The sequence below is a fragment of the Aotus nancymaae genome, unplaced genomic scaffold (genome assembly GCF_030222135.1).
Source record: "Aotus nancymaae isolate 86718 unplaced genomic scaffold, 86718_ANA_hifiasm-v0.15.2.pri h1tg000073l, whole genome shotgun sequence".
Classification (NCBI taxonomy): domain Eukaryota; kingdom Metazoa; phylum Chordata; class Mammalia; order Primates; family Aotidae; genus Aotus; species Aotus nancymaae.
Window position 1 is genome coordinate 2,820,634 of NW_026988488.1, and position 15,863 is coordinate 2,836,496.

The 15,863-nt window shown below is 40.5% G+C and overlaps 1 protein-coding gene and 1 pseudogene across 4 annotated transcripts in view; one reads left to right on the forward strand and one right to left on the reverse strand.

Annotated features, from left to right (window-relative positions):
• Positions 1–15,863, forward strand: part of ZC3H12B (zinc finger CCCH-type containing 12B) — a 479,271-nt gene that overhangs the window by 181,629 nt on the left and 281,779 nt on the right. The gene's annotated exons all lie outside the window — the stretch shown is intronic.
• Positions 7,681–10,991, reverse strand: LOC105723002 (SWI/SNF complex subunit SMARCC1-like; annotated as a pseudogene).

Genomic DNA, 15,863 nt, shown 5'->3' on the forward strand with positions numbered 1-15,863 from the left:
AGCAGCTCTGTTGAAACATCATTTCCTCAGGAGGCAGTGTGCAGCTTCAACCCAGGCTCCCAGGGGCAGATTGCAGCAACGCAAGGAAAGAGTTATGGAGTGACTGTACCGAGATATTGCTTCACTGGGAAAGACTGTGCAGATTTTGCTTAGGCCCTGAAGGGCAGGGTGCAGCAGTGACTGGAAGAGGTGAATGAAAGAGCTCCATTTCAACAGCATTTCTCCAGGAGACAGTGTGCAGCTTCAGCTCCTCCCAAGGACACATGGCACAGCCATGACTGGGAGAAGTAGATGGAGTGGTGCTGACAAACCACTTCTTTTTTGTATGTAGTATAACTGTGTTTATGTGTGTGTTTGTGTATGTATGTGTGTGTGTGTGTGTGTATTATACTTTTAAGTTCTGGGTACATGTGTAGAACGAGCAGGTTTGTTACATAGGTATACACATGATATGGTGGTTGGCTACATCTATCACCCCATCATTTACAGTAGGTATTTCTCCTAATGCTATCCCTTCTCTGGCCTCCCATTCACCAACATGCCCCGGTGTGTGATGTTCCCCTCTCTGTGTCCATGTGTTCTCATTGTTTAACTCCCACTTATGAGTGAGAATATGAAGTGTTTGGTTTTCTGTTCTTGTGTTAGTTTGCTGAGAATGGTGGAGTAGCAACTTTTTACCAAGGAGGGAGTGTGCAGCTTTAGCCCTGGTCCCCCATTGAAGAAAACACTACAGCAGTATACAAAACTTTTACTATGCAATACTGATGTTGTTAACATTTTTAAATTATTATTAAGTTTCCTAAGAGATTTCTCATTTTATTATTTTTATTGTAATAAAAAATGCATAAAAATTGACCTTTTTTGCTGTTTCTCCAAAATTTTATTGTAATTTAAATTACAGGGCCAGCCAGATATTTTGATAAAAATTTCACTTTTCCTCATGAGAAAGAAAATGCTTTCATGGCATTGTTAACAAATGTATACATCTCCACTTTTTTAAGCATTAAAAATCACATTAAGTAACTGCCTTATGTAAAATTAAACCTTAAAAATTGACCATTTTAACCATTTTAAGTGTACAGGTCAGTGATATTAAGTACATTCACATTCTTGTGCAACCATCGAAACTATCCATTTCCAGAACATTTTTATCATCCCATATTGAAACTCTGTACCCATGAATTAATACTTCGCCCCTCCTGTCTTCCAAGTAAACCGAGGTAACCATTGTTCTACTATTTGTCTCGATGAATTTGAGTATTCTAGGTACCTTATATAAGTGGAATCATATATCTGTCCTTTTGCGTCTGGCTTGTTCACTTAATATAATGTCTTCAGGATTTTATTCCTTTTTAAGGCTGGATAATATTTTATTGTATGTATATATCATATTTTGTTTATCCATTGACCCGTCAATGAATACTTGGATTGCTTCCACATCTAGTGTGACTAATGGTGCTATGAACACTGGTATAGAAGTATGCATTTTATCTCTTGCTTTTTATTATTCTGAGTTTATATTTAGAGCTGTAATTGTTGAATAATATAGTAATTCTAAGTTTAATTTTGGGGGGAACCACCACAGCATTTCCATAATGAGTACACTATTTTACAGTCCAATCAGTAATGCATGAGGGTTTCAATTTCTCCACATTTTTGCCAACACTTGTTTTATTTCTTTTTCCTAATGATAGCCATCCCAATGGGTGTGATGTGGTGTCCCATTGTGGGTTTGGTTTAGATTTTCCTAATAACTCAGGATGTTGAGCATCTTTCCATGTTCTTATTGACCATTTGTATATGTTCCTTGAAAATAAGTCTATTCAGTATGTTTTGCATACATTTCACTTAAATGAAATGAAAGTGGGTTAGAGGCTCTCAAGTGTGGGAAAAGAGTGAGTGAGAGATTGTAAATGACTCACATTCTAACTGCAGATGCTCACAACCCTAGCCCCCTCAGAGGGAGAACTTACACTGTCCCACATACTCACTGAGACTTAAGCACCTGCACCATTGTGCCATTTTGAAAGCCCAGGCCTCACCAGACTGCATCCTACCCTGTGGCCCAAGAACATTTGCATCTCCATAACAGTAATGTTAAAATTGCAAGAACCTTTAAAGGCCATCTAACTCAGCATTATCATTTTGCAGACAGAAAAACTGAGTCACAGAGAAATAAAATTCCTTGATGAATTTCTTTCATATATTATATTCTCTGACAGAGCTAGAAAAAACAACAGATTTCTAAAACCTTAGTATACTGTTCTGTTAACTAATTTCTACCCTACCTGGTTCAAGATAATTTTAAAATCCATTCTATTTCTTCTCCAAATTCAACCTATTCTTTAAACACAGGTCCAAGTCTTACTTGAAACAAGAGGCCCACAGAAAGCCCAAAAATTTCCATAAGGGAATATATGCTTGGTTGATCTTAATAATTTGTCAATATTTATGCAAGCATGCAGACAGATGGGATTAGAAATGGGTATAAGCAAATGTCTATAGAAGAAATAGTATTTGAAAAAAAAAAAAGACCTGTGGGTTGAAACTGCATGGTAAATTTTGGCAAGTATAAGCGCCTTGATATGGTTGGAGCAATGGGCCACACTAAGGAGTTTTGAATTTTTGTATGCAGGAGATGATGACTCAGTGAAGCATAGGAAAAACTCAGTCAGATTTTTATGGATGTCAGCAAGATGGCAGAATACAAGTTTTCATCTTCCCACAGAAACACTACTTTTGATAACCACCTATCAAAAAGAATACCTTCGTGGGGACCCAGAAGTCTAGCAGAGAGGTCTCAGCATGTTGTTGGAGCAAAAAAATCTGAGAAAAGACATATTTAAGAGAGTAATAAGAACAGTTTCACCTTACTAATGGCACCCCCTCCCAAGGTAGCAAAGCTTGGTGCTAAGATAGACCTCCTCAGCTCACAGTTTCTTCCAATGGGGGGAATGTAAGAATGTAGTGAATGCCCAGCTTGTCCAGCCATGTGAAGAGGCCCACTACTTTTGTAACCCAGCCAGGCCACTGATAGGATCAGCATGGCTGAACACTTTGGAGACAGCTAGTTGCAGGGAAAAGGAGGAGGACTCACAGCAACAAGTGGATGAAACTCAACACAGAGCCACCAATAAGCTCCAAGAGACTTTTAAATGTCATAGGATACATCATCTGTCCACATTCCCAACTGGCCCATGCATGTCCTCAACATTTGATGTGCCTTTTTTTCCCATAGCTGGTGTCCCACATGTGACCCCAATATGGTACACATGAGCCTCTTTACATCGTTCATGTGCACACATGGAGAAGCAGCCTGAATCTACTATCTAGGAAAAAGATGCTTTATGTTGAACACATCAGGGCACTGCCCTAGGGAAAACAAATAAGAGGATGTCATCACCAGAATTGTTGTATGGGTTTAGGAGAAGACATACAACTTTAAGACATCCCACACCAAGAAAGAACAAGAGGAATGAAGTGGTTACCTTCATAGAAAAGGCCTGAGAGACCTACAGAATCCCTAGCCAGAGTGACTGGTGAAGGTCTCTCTCTCTCTCTCCCAAAGCCAGCCAGTAAACTCTAGAATATAATGGCTTCTTGAAATGTGAAGATGACAATGAAAGAATTTTTAAAAAGTCAAAGAAATATGACACCACCAAAGGAAGACAATAATCTTTAATAACCAACCTCAAAAAATGGAAATCTATAAATTGCCTAACAAATAATTCAAAATAATTTTTAAGGAAGCTCAGTGAGCTATAGGAGAACACAGAGAGACAGCCCAAGAAATTTAGGAAAACAATACATGAGAAAAACAAAAAAGCAACAATTTCAGCAAAAGAATAGAAATTACCAGAAAATAACCAAACAAATTCTGCTGCTGATGAATACAATGAATAAACTGAAAAGGGCAATAGTGACTTTTCACAAAAGACTTGATGAACCAGAAGAAAGAGTTTGTGCATTCAAAGATTGATTATTTTACATTAACCAGTCAGAGGATAAACAATAAAAGTAATGAAAAAGGGGTGAAGAAAGTCTATAAAGTATATGGGACCCCATCAAGTGAGAAAAGAGAGAAAAAGCTTATTTAAAGGAATAATGGCTGAAAATGTCCCAAATTTTGGGAGGCATATGGACATTCAGGTTCATGAAGCCCAAAATCTTAAAACATGAACAATTCAAAGATTATACTAAGATACAGTATAATCAAATAACCAAAAGTAGAAGGCAGTGAGAGAACTTTAAAAACAGCAAGAGGAAACTGACTCTTCACATATGTATTAGTCCATTTTATAGTGCTACAAAGATATAAACAAGATTGGGTAATTTATGAAGCAAAAAAAGGTAAATGGACTCACAGTTCCACATGGCTGTAGAGACCTCACATTCATGGCAGAAGGTGAAAAAGGAGCAAAAGCACATCTTAGCGTGTGTGCATGGGATCTGCCTTTTTTTCTTTTTCCTTTTTTTTTTCTTTTTGAGACGGAGTCTCACTCTGTGCCAGGCTGAAGTGTGGCGACATGATCTTGGCTAACTGCAACCTCTGCCTCCCAGGATCAAGTGATTTTCCTGCCTCAGCCTCCTGAGTAGCTGGGATTACAGGCACATGCCACCACACCCAGCTAATTTTTGTATTTTTAGTAGAGACAGCATTTCACCGTGTTGGACATGATGGTCATGATCTCCTGACCTCATGATCCTCCCACCTCGGCCTCCCAAAGTGCAGAGATTAAAGGTGTGAGGCACTGCACCTAGCCGGAACTGCCCTTTATAGAGATTTATTCACTATCAAGAGAACAGCACAGGAAAACCTGCCCACAAGATTCAGTTACCTCCCACCAGGTTTCTCCCGTAACATGAGGGATTATGGGAGCTACAATTCAAGATGAGATTTTGGTGAGGACACAGCAAAACCATATCAACATGCAAGGGAAGTCTCATAAGGCTACCAGTATATTTCTCAGCAGAAACCTTTGCAGACGAGGAGAGAGTAGGGTGATCAATTTAAAGTGCTGAGCAAAAACTTTCAACCAAGACTACTATACATAGCAAAAATTTCAGAAATCAAGAGTTAAAGACTTCCCCCCACAAAAAAAAAAAAAAACTGAGGATGTCATCACCACTAGGTCTACATTACAAGAAATACTGAGGAATGTTTTCTTCAAATTGAAACAAAAAGATGCTAATCAGTAACACGAAAACATGTCAAAATATAAAACTCACTGATAAAGGTAAGCACATAGTCAAGTGCAGAACACTCTAATACTGTAATGGTGGTGTGTATATCACTTTTAACTCTAGTATGAATGTTAAGAGACAAAGATATAAAAATAAGTATAGTTTCTTTTTTTTTTTTCCAGAAATAGTGTTTCATTTATTCACTGAAAAAGAGGGAGATTAGACCTTCTTCATTCATTTTTCTCCAATCTCGCCAATCTCCCTCCCCTCATTTTTTTCCAGAATAACAACATACTGAGAAACATGTTTGTACAAAAACCACATATTATTCCCCACCTCACAAATTCAGGTGACTGAATTACAGGAATAAAACCAGATCAAAGACATGAAAAGAAAAAGCCACCACTTACACTGAAGCATAACACTGTTAAGAATTCAGGTATTTTCTAGAATTATTACCATAGTAAAAATATTTCCACCTGGATCTTTTAAATTTGAAAGTGATCACATTAAAGACCTAAGGTTAAAAGTGACCACATTATGAACCAGAATTCTATTTTCCTTCTAGGACTCCAGGGGAACAGGTAAGTATTTGGAATTAGTTTCCTTTTGGAAAGACTGATGGGAAGTAGGGAAAACCCTGGCCCATTGTCAAAAGGCACTGGGGTCTTTCTGGAGCCAAACGCATTGGAACTAACCTCCAGTTAGGAATAAACTCATTCCCATTTCTACTCCCAAGAGTCCAGAACATAAACAAAAGGACCAAGGTCTCCTCGGCTCCAGTTAAAGGCAAACCTGAGGGTTTGAAAGGCAAATCTCAATTGTGGTTTTATTTATTTATTTATTTATTTATTTATTTATTTATTTATTTATTTATTGCTTTCTGATATTAAAGAAAGAAGTTCTAAAGTGTTTTATAGACACCTCCATATACCCTCTCATATGTAAAACTTTAGAAAATATATAGAAAAAGATATCCAAAAGATGTCTACCTTGCATTCTAAATAATGAAACTGCCACGTGAGAATGTGAAGTGAGAAAGCCAGGTGCTTTGGAAACCAAGCTCTACCAAAAACACCCTTTCCCCACACATGGAAGGATAGAAGGTAGGGAAGGATGAGAGAAGAAAACCAGGAACTCTCAAGTCACTTATCAGCAGGCAGGGGTAAATATAAGCTCAAATTAAGGCATTTTTGTGGCTTGTCCTCTGGAATGGCATTTTACTCTCCCAAGCTGAGCACCCCAGACCTCAAAGCATGATGCTCTGACTGCCTAGTGAGTCCCTTGTTACCCTCGGCATCTCTTTGAGAACCCTATGATAGACGGACTGTGAGATCCCAGAAAGGAAGGGAGAAGGTATAAAAAGCTGATATCCTGCTTCACTTTTCTCATCCCATCCTAACCTTAAAAGTACCAGTTCACGAGTTCCCACTCCCTGGTTACTGTAACAAGAGGTAGTTTGTGGACTTATACCCCCAGCCATCCTAATCAAGTGTCATGAGCTAAAATATTTAGCACTATCTACTTTTTTTTTCTTTTACAGTGTTTTTTAAAAAGTGAAAAAAATGCAACCAAAGCAGTGCATAGTAGGCTAGACTCATTGGGGGGGCCATTACCCTAGACTCCTAACTTTCCAGGCTAGTTTAGGAAACTAAGAAATGTCTCCCAGTATTCCAACCCTCAAAGCTCACATTACTCTCAGAAAAACAAAACACTCACCCCGAATCCAACGAATCATCTGCATAGAAAACCGGAGCCAGTGGGTCTGGGGAAGGAGCAGATGTTTGTGCTCTCCTCTAGCAAATACTAGTTCAGTGGTATGTTCTGCCATGTAGTGTGGAGGCCTTCAGAGGCCTCACTAGGGAATAAACTCACTGAAGTACTTCTTCCACATCTCTTTTAATTTTCACGCATTTGTGTGTGGCAAAAGTTTCAAACTTCACCATCAGCACCATTCTTAGCTCGGAAAAGCTGAAATAAGGTCACTTATAATGCCTTAAGGTTTGTCTCCCGTGGCTATCCCCCTTCTGCCCATCACTATTTTTTGGTTCCTATTAACTTAGGATGCTCACCTTTAAAACAATAGTAACAGAAAGATAAAATCATAATGATTATACAGCATTATCCATAGAAGCTTAAGACAAAGCAAAAAACTGAAAGAGCAAAAATGATAAAGACATAGCATGCTAAAAATGGCAGGACCTGCAGAGAAACTGCCAGCATACCCCCACACCAGGACAGGGGAGATGTAGATTATTTTAAGGATGACCAGGGCACACTGTTACCACAGGTTTCCCCTTAAGTGTTGACTGAGGACCCAACACAAAAAGTGTCAAAGAGAGGGGTGATAAGAGGAGTGGGGAGTCACAGGACATGTGCTTGGAGCTGTGAGAACAAAAATCCTGAAAGAAACCCAAGAAAGTTGAGGAACACAAATCTTGTCATATCCACTCCAGCTCATAGTGGTGGGTGTGGATGTTCCCTGCATTTTCCAGGCTAAGGAGCATCTGAGGCTGGCAGGCCTGGAGCAGGAGGTGGAGCGACCCCATCTGCAGGTGGTGGTGGTGGTGGCAGCTGCTGTGGTGGAGGGGGATACATGCTGCTAGGTGCTATCAGGGGTACCTGGGGTCCTAAGTTGTTTCCTGGCATTTGAGGCATGCTAGGAGGGGTGGGGCCACTCCCAGAGGGGTGGACATTTTCTGCAACAATGGGAATCATTTGGCCTGCCATGTGCTGTCCAGGCATCATGGAACCTGGGTCTGGTATCTGACCTGGCTGGGGTGGATGAGGTGGTGGCATCTGGTGGTGCATTAGAGGGTAGGGAGGGAGCTGTTGATGAGGCATCATGCCAGGTTGCCCTGCTGCTCCAGGTGGGGCCAGGCCAGGTGTTCCTGAGTGCTGATGTGCCTGTTGAGGGTTCTGGTCATGCTGCTGCTGTTCCATTTGCTGTTGTGCTCGTAATTCAGCATACTTCAACTGTTCCATGTGGAAGTTTTGGCGTTCAGTAAGCAACTGCTGCCTCTGTTGTTCTAGAGCTTCTTTCTCTCTGTCTATGATAGTTTCCAGCTCTTCAAAATGTCGAAGTTTGATCTCTAGTTTCTTCATTTGTGTCTCAACCAGGAGAGCTACCAGGGACTTGATGTTTCTTTGTTCCACTGCAGCCAAGTGCTTGCCTTTGATAGCAGCTGAGGCAAGAGCGGCTGCTGCAGCTGTGGCAACATTTCCTTTGAAAATTTCATGTTCTACTTTCCTCTTCCCAGTATCATTTTCTCTTTCTTTACATGTGTCAGTGAGTTCTTTGTTCTCTTCAGTCTCCTTTTCTTCTTCTGATTTTGTATTCTCACTCCACTATCCTGTTCCTTTTCACTATTTTTTTCATTTTCTCCATCTTGTGCTTTATCACCTTCATCCATTTCATTTTCCACTTTGTTTTCTGCCTTTTCAGGCTGCTGACCATCAGAATCAGCTTCCATTTCTTCCTTGTCAGCTCCTTCAAGCTTCTCTGGCTCATCAGGCCCTGGGACCGCAATGCAGCTGCTCTCCAGGCCGTACGTGGGATCCACTTTCCCAGAGGCTCATGCTGCTTCTTGTACTTCTTGACATGAGCTTCAACCAATTCCAGTGGTACCTCCTCCCAGACCCAAGAAAATTCCTCCAAAGCCACTTTTGCTGCAGCAGATGCCATGCGAGTCACCACAGATGCCAAAAAAGCAACAGTACTCATGACTGGATTTCCTGACTGACTAAAGGGGACGGGCTGGTAGGCCAAAGGCCCAAGGGAAGCATCTGAATTCTCAAGGTATGGGTCCTCAATGGGAAGTCTCAAAAAGTGGAGGATACATTCATCCTGAGTACGACTTACAACATGTTCTGAAACTTTGTTCCAATGATCCTCATACATCTCCAGGGCCTCCAGAAGTAGAAGGGTGTTCTGTTCAGTCCATTCTCTTCCAGCACTAGCACCTTTACTCTTACTAATGTTTTCTTGGAGTAGATGTCAGTATGAAGACCAAAGTTCTGCAAATCAATTGGTTTTTCATTGCTTTTCTCAGGAAAATTTAGCATCTTTTGAGCAGCAGGGACCTGAGGTGATCGAAGATGCGAGGCACAAGCCCAGATGGGTATCAGCTAATACATTAAAATGAGGACTAAGAGGTGGTTCCATTACCATGGGTCTACTTTCCGGGTCAACTTGGTAATTAACAAGTTCCCACTTCTCTAAAAGGGCATGGACCCTCATTATAGCACATACATCTCCAGTCAAGTTCCTCCGACAAGCAGTGCTGGTTAAGTACTCTTGGGGGTTTAGGCAATACATGTCAATCATAAAGTTTCGATATGCCAAGTATATTTCTGGAATCTTGGATTTGTTCCATTGAAGAACTCAGGAAGAGCACGCCGTTCAATCATGTGAATACAGTTATAATCAAACCATGATGCATAACTAGGAATAATAATGTGATTGGTCTGCTCTATCACATTATCTTCACCAGGGTCAACTGACTGACTCTGATCACCTTTTGCAGGATCTTCGTCTTCCTTTCCTCCTGCTGTGATTGTTTCTTTATCCTGCTCAGCTAGATCTGCTACAGTTCCTCCTTTAACAGGTGTATTTTCACTATCTTTCTTTAGGTTCACATTTTTGGGAAGTACTACTTCTTCTATATTGGGTTCGGGTGTTGGGTCTTCCATATCCTTGGTTAGATCTTCTTGTTCATCTTCCTCTTTCTGACTTCTATGCTTCCCATAAACGCTAGCTTGGCCTTTCTTTCCGCTCTTCTTCCGTGATTCTGTTGATGTGGGAGGGGGAGGTGAAGGCGAATGTTTCCTCTTTTGAGCATTAGCTGATACTTTTCTATCTCCTCTTTCCGGACTTCTGACTGGCTCTTCATTCTTTGTTGAAATCTGCTGATGAAAACTCACAGGCTTCCTATTTTCATCCACCTCATAATCCTCCTCATTCATCCATTCATTGAAAATATCAGTGTCCAAAATCCATTTCACATGAACCTTCTGTGGCTTTTCTGGAATTGGCAGATCTTCAATTTTGGCATCAACATCATTACTATGGCCCCAAGTATCATAGCTGTCTGGGTAGAAGCCTCAATGCACTAACACTTGCTTGTCTTTTCTCATCACTGGTCTCAACCATTCTTCCTCCTCTTTTGAGGAAGAATATGGATAAATGTGGTGGGAAGCTTTTAAATTCTCATCAGTAAATGTTCCCTGATGTTGTTTGATAATATCATTCAATTTGTTAGCCAACTTCAGATCAATGTCGGGAATGAGGTAGATGTTGGATCTGGTCAAGCAATTGTTCTGCACCAATGTTTTTTCAATGTTCATAAACATTTCCATATTACGATCCATTCGGGATGGGTTCTGTAGGTCAAACCTCCACCATCCCTGTTCATTTTTATACTTGTAAGCAGCACCAAGAATGTGACACAAGGTTCCTCCAGCTTTGAAATCCATGAAACATTTTGCAGGGCGTTTGATGAAGTCCAGGTTGGTGACGTGCTTCCCAAAGGCATCTTCCTGGAACTGAAGAAGCTGTACCACCAGCCCAGCCAGTGTTTTATTGGTAGGAGCATCTGCATGAATGTAATTCTTGTAGTGCTTGCCCAGCCATACCCACACCGAATTCAGCTGGGGCACCATCTCTGGGCTCTCCCAAAACTTGGTTGCCGGGCCGCATCCTTCCGCTGATAAATGGCCAGGCCTGCAGCTGCCACAGTGGCCCCCAAGCCCTTGGCACCTACTGCTGGCCCCAGGCCACCACCGCCACTGCCCACTGCTGCAGCCATCGTCATGGCCCATCATCCCCACTGCCTGGCCCACCCCATCCCTCATGGTGCTTCCTGTTCGCTCCCAACAAAATAAGTATAGTTTCATTAATTCGTTAATGGATATCAATGAAAATAGATGTAAATTGAGATAACAATAACAAAATGAGAGGGGTGGGGAGAGTAAAAGCATAGTTTTTATATGTAACATATCAAATTTTTATCAGCTTAAAATACAGGATTATAATTATAAGATGTGTTATGTGAGCCTCATGCTAAGCACAAAGAAAAAAAAAATCCCTAGTAAACAGAAGATAAAGGAACCAAAGCATCCCACTGCAAAAAATTATCAAATCATTTAAAAATACAGCAGGATAGGAAGAAGAAAAAAGAAACTACACATATGTCAGAAAACAATGAAAAGAATGGAAAAATTCTAATAAGTATTTCCCTGTCAATAATTATTTTAAATGTAAATGTGTTAAATTCTCCAAAAAGAAAGGCACAGAGTGGCAGGATGCATAAAAAACAGAATCCAACGATATGCTACCAACAAGATAAACACTTTAGCTTTAAGCACATAAATAGGCTGAAAGCAAAAGGGCAGAAAAATATTTTGTGCAAGTTGTAATGAAAGAGAGCAGGCCTGGCTATTCTTACATAAGATGAAATGAACTTAAAGTAAAAAAAAAAATTGTCACAACAAACCAGGTAATTATACGATGACAAAGGGGTTAATTAATCATGAGGATATAACAACATTACATATATATGTGCCTAACATCAGAGTACCTAAATATATGAAGCAAATATTAATAGATATGAATGGAGAAATAGAGAGCAATGAAAAATAGCAGGGAACTTGAATACCCCATTTTCAACATGAGGTACATCACACAGGCAGAAAATCAATAAAGAATCATGGGACTTGAAATGCAGGTTAGACCAAATGGACCTATCAGAGATATACAGAACATCCCATCCAACAGCAGCAGTGGAATGCACATTCTTCTCAAGGCCATATGTAACATTGTCTAGGATAGATCACATGTTAGGCACCAAAAGTAGTCTAACAAATTTAAGAACATTGAAATTACATTAAATATCTTTTCTGACCACAATGATATGAAACTAAAAATCAATTGTAGGATGAAAATTGGAAAATTCCCATGTATGTGAAAGTGAGACGGCACACCGTTGAACAAACAATGGGTCAAAATAGAAATCAAAGGGACATCAAAAAATACCTTTAGACAAATAAACAGAGAAATGCAACACATCAAAACATACGAGACGCAGCAAAAGATGTTCTAAGAGAAAAGTTTACAGCAATAAATTCCTAGGTTCGGATAGAGAACAGGCTCAAATAAACAACCTAATCATACACCTAAGGAATCTATTAAAAACATTTAGAAGAAAATCTAGCAAAAGGAAGAAAATAGTTGAAAATGGAACAGCAATAAATTATGTAGATGCTAGAAAAACACTAGAAAGTATCAATAAAACTAAGAATGTTTTTTACAACAATAAACAAAATTGGCAAATCTTTACCTAGATTTATCAAGAAAGAAAGAGTAAACTCAAGTAAAATTATGATCAAAAGAGGAGAAATTACAATTGGCACTTCAGATATACAAAAGATCATAAGAGACTGCTATGACCAATTATGTGACCACAAAGTGGATAATCTAGAAGAATGGGATAAATTCCTATAAGAATAAAAACTATAGACTGAATGAAGAACTAGAAAATCTGAACAGACCAGTAATAAGTAAGGGCGTGTAATCAGTAATCAGAAAAATCTTCCAACAAGGAAAGCCCAGGACCATATTATTTCACTGGTGAATTCTGGCATACATTTGAAGAAGAGTTAATGTCAATCTGTCTCAACTTTTCCAAAAACTTGAAGGGGTGAAACACTTCCAAATTCATTTTATGAGGCCAGCAATATACCAAAGGGAGACAAGGACACTACGAGTAAATAAAACTATAGGCCAGTGTCTCCAATGAACATAAATGCAAATATTCTCAACAAAATACTCACAAAACAAATATGACAGCAACTTAAAAGAATGATACATTGTGACCACGTAGGATTTATCCTGGCTATGTAAGGATGGTTCAAACTACAAAAATCAATAAATCTGATTTATGAAACTAGCACAACAAAAAAGAAAAAAATGAATAATCATCTCAATAGATGTAGGAAAAACATTGGAAAAAATTCTATATCTTTTCATAATGAAAACTCTCAACAAATTAGGTGTAGAAGGAATGTAGCTCAATACAATAAGGGCCACATAACAAAACCCCATGACTATCATTATGCTTGAGGGTGAAAAGTTGAAAGACCTTCCTCTCAGCTCAGGAAAAAGACAAGGATGCCCACTTTCACTGCTTTGATTCAATCTAGTACTGGAAGTCCCAGCTAGAGAAATTGGGCAATAAATTGAAATAAAAGACTTCCTCCTCCCCCCAACACAAAGAAAAAAAAGTAAAATTGCCTTTGTTTGCAGATGGCATAATCATATATAAAAATGCTCCATAAAGGCTTCAAAAATGCTGTTACAACTAATAAACAAATTCAAGTAAAGTTTCAGGATACAAAATCAGTATCATAAATGGCAGTGTTTCTATATACTAACAATAAAATATTCAAAATGAAATTAACAAAATAATTCAATTTACAATAGCTGTAAAATCCACTTAGGAATAAATTTAACCAAGGAGGTGACAGATCTATAGGTAAAACCTAAAACAAGTTGGCTAAAGTAATTATAAAAGACAGAACTGAAAGTAAAGATATCTTACATTCATGGATAGGAAGAATCAACATCGTTACAATGTCCAAACTACCCAAAGCAACCTACAGATCCAGTGCCATCTGTATCAAAATTCCAATGACAGAGGAGAAGGGGCAGAGCAAATTGACCAGTTAGAAGCCTCCAGCAATATCCCTCCCCCCACCACACCCTCCTACACAGGAACACCACATTGAACAACTATCCACCCCCCGCATCACCTTCATGAAAAACAAAAATCAGATGAGCAATCACAGCACCTGCTTTTAACATCACAGTAAGAAATTAATTGGAAAGACAGTTTTGAATGGCTTACACCACCCTTCATCCATCGTCTAGCAATAGCTGCATGGTGCAAAGAGAGAATCTGTGCACTTGAATGAGGGAGAGTACAGTGCATTAGAACTTGGTGTTGCCCCATCACAGCAGAAAGCACCCACAGACAGAGTATTTAGACCAGCTCTAGCCAGAGGGGAGTGGCCCATCTCAGTGGTTGGAACCTGATCTCTTGCAAACCCTGCCATCGTGGTGCTTTGGGGTCCTAAGTAAACTTGAAAGCCAGTCCAGGCCATTAGGACTGCAACTTCCAGGCAAACTCTGGTACTGTGCTGGACTCAAAGCCGATAGACATATGGTGAACATGACCCAGTGAGACACCAGCAGGGGTGGCCAAAAGAGTGCTTATGTCATCCCTTGCAAAACCCCAGGCAGCAAGTCTGACAGTTCTTGGAGAAACTTCTTACCTCTGCTTGAGGAGAGGAGAGGAGAAAGTAAAGAGGACTTTGCCTTGCTACTTGGACATCAGCTCAGCTACAGTAGAATAGTGTACCAGGCAGAGTCCTGAGGCCCCCATTTGGGACTCTAGCTCCTGGATGACACTTCTAGATGTATTCTGTACAAGAGGGGAACCCACTTCCTTGAAGGGAAGAAGTTAGTCCTGATAGGACTCATCACCTGCCAACTATAGAGCTACCAGGCACTAAATAATTGGCAGTGGTACCCAGGCAGTTCTCACATCAGGCCTTGAGTGAGACTCAGAGCCATGTGGGCTTCAGGTGTGACCCAGCACACTCCCAGCTGTGATAGCTACAGAGAATCTTTCTGCTTAAGGAAAGAAGAGGGAAGTAGATGAGATGTTCCCTTTCAGTGTGGGAACTAGCTCAACCACAGTAGTGTGGTAGAGCATCAAGAGGGCCCCTGGGGTGTCTGCTTCCAGGCCTTGGCTGCTGGATAGCATTTCTGTGCCTGCCCTGGGCCAGAGGGAAGACCATTGCCATGGAGAGATTCAGGACTGGAAGCACTCACCACAAGCTTACTGAAGGGGCCTTTGCCTATGAGAGAACACTGTTGGTAATCAGACAGTAATTACCATGAGACCACGGTGGATGTGGCCATGGGGAGAAACTCCTCTGCTTGAGAAAAGGGGGAGGAAGAGTGGGAAAGACTTGTATTGCAGCTTAGGTGCCAGTGCAGCCACAGTAGAATAGAGCAGCAGGTAGATACTTAAGGTTCCCCATCCAGGCCCTGACTCCCAGATAGCATCTCTGGACGCACCTAGGTCTTGTGTGAATTCACCAATCTGAAGGGAAGGACATAGCCTGGCAGGATTAGGGACCTGCTTGTTGTAGAGCCCCTGGGGCCTTCAGTGAACGCAGGCAGTAGCCAGGCAGTGGTCACTGTGGATGATGAGCGAGATTCAGTGCTGTACTAGCTTTGAGTCCGACCCAGCTCAGTCCCAGTAATGGTGAGCAAAACAGTTATTGTGTCTCCCCTTCGCAAGTTCTAGGTGGCTCAGAGCAAAGAGGGATGCCCCTTGTGTTTGGGGGAAAGTAAAGGAAGAGAACAAGAGTCTCTGCATGATACCCAGGGAGTTATCCAATATCTTACCCAAGACCACCAAGGTGGTACTTCTATGAGTCTGCAAGACTCAGGATTACTAGGCTTGTTGTGCCCTCTAATGCAGATATGGCTACAGTGGCCAAATATTTTGATCACAACACTCAATTATTTTTGAATACTTGGAAAGCTTTTCTAAGAAAGATGGGTACAAACAATCCCGGACTGTGACGACTACAATAAATACCTAATTCTT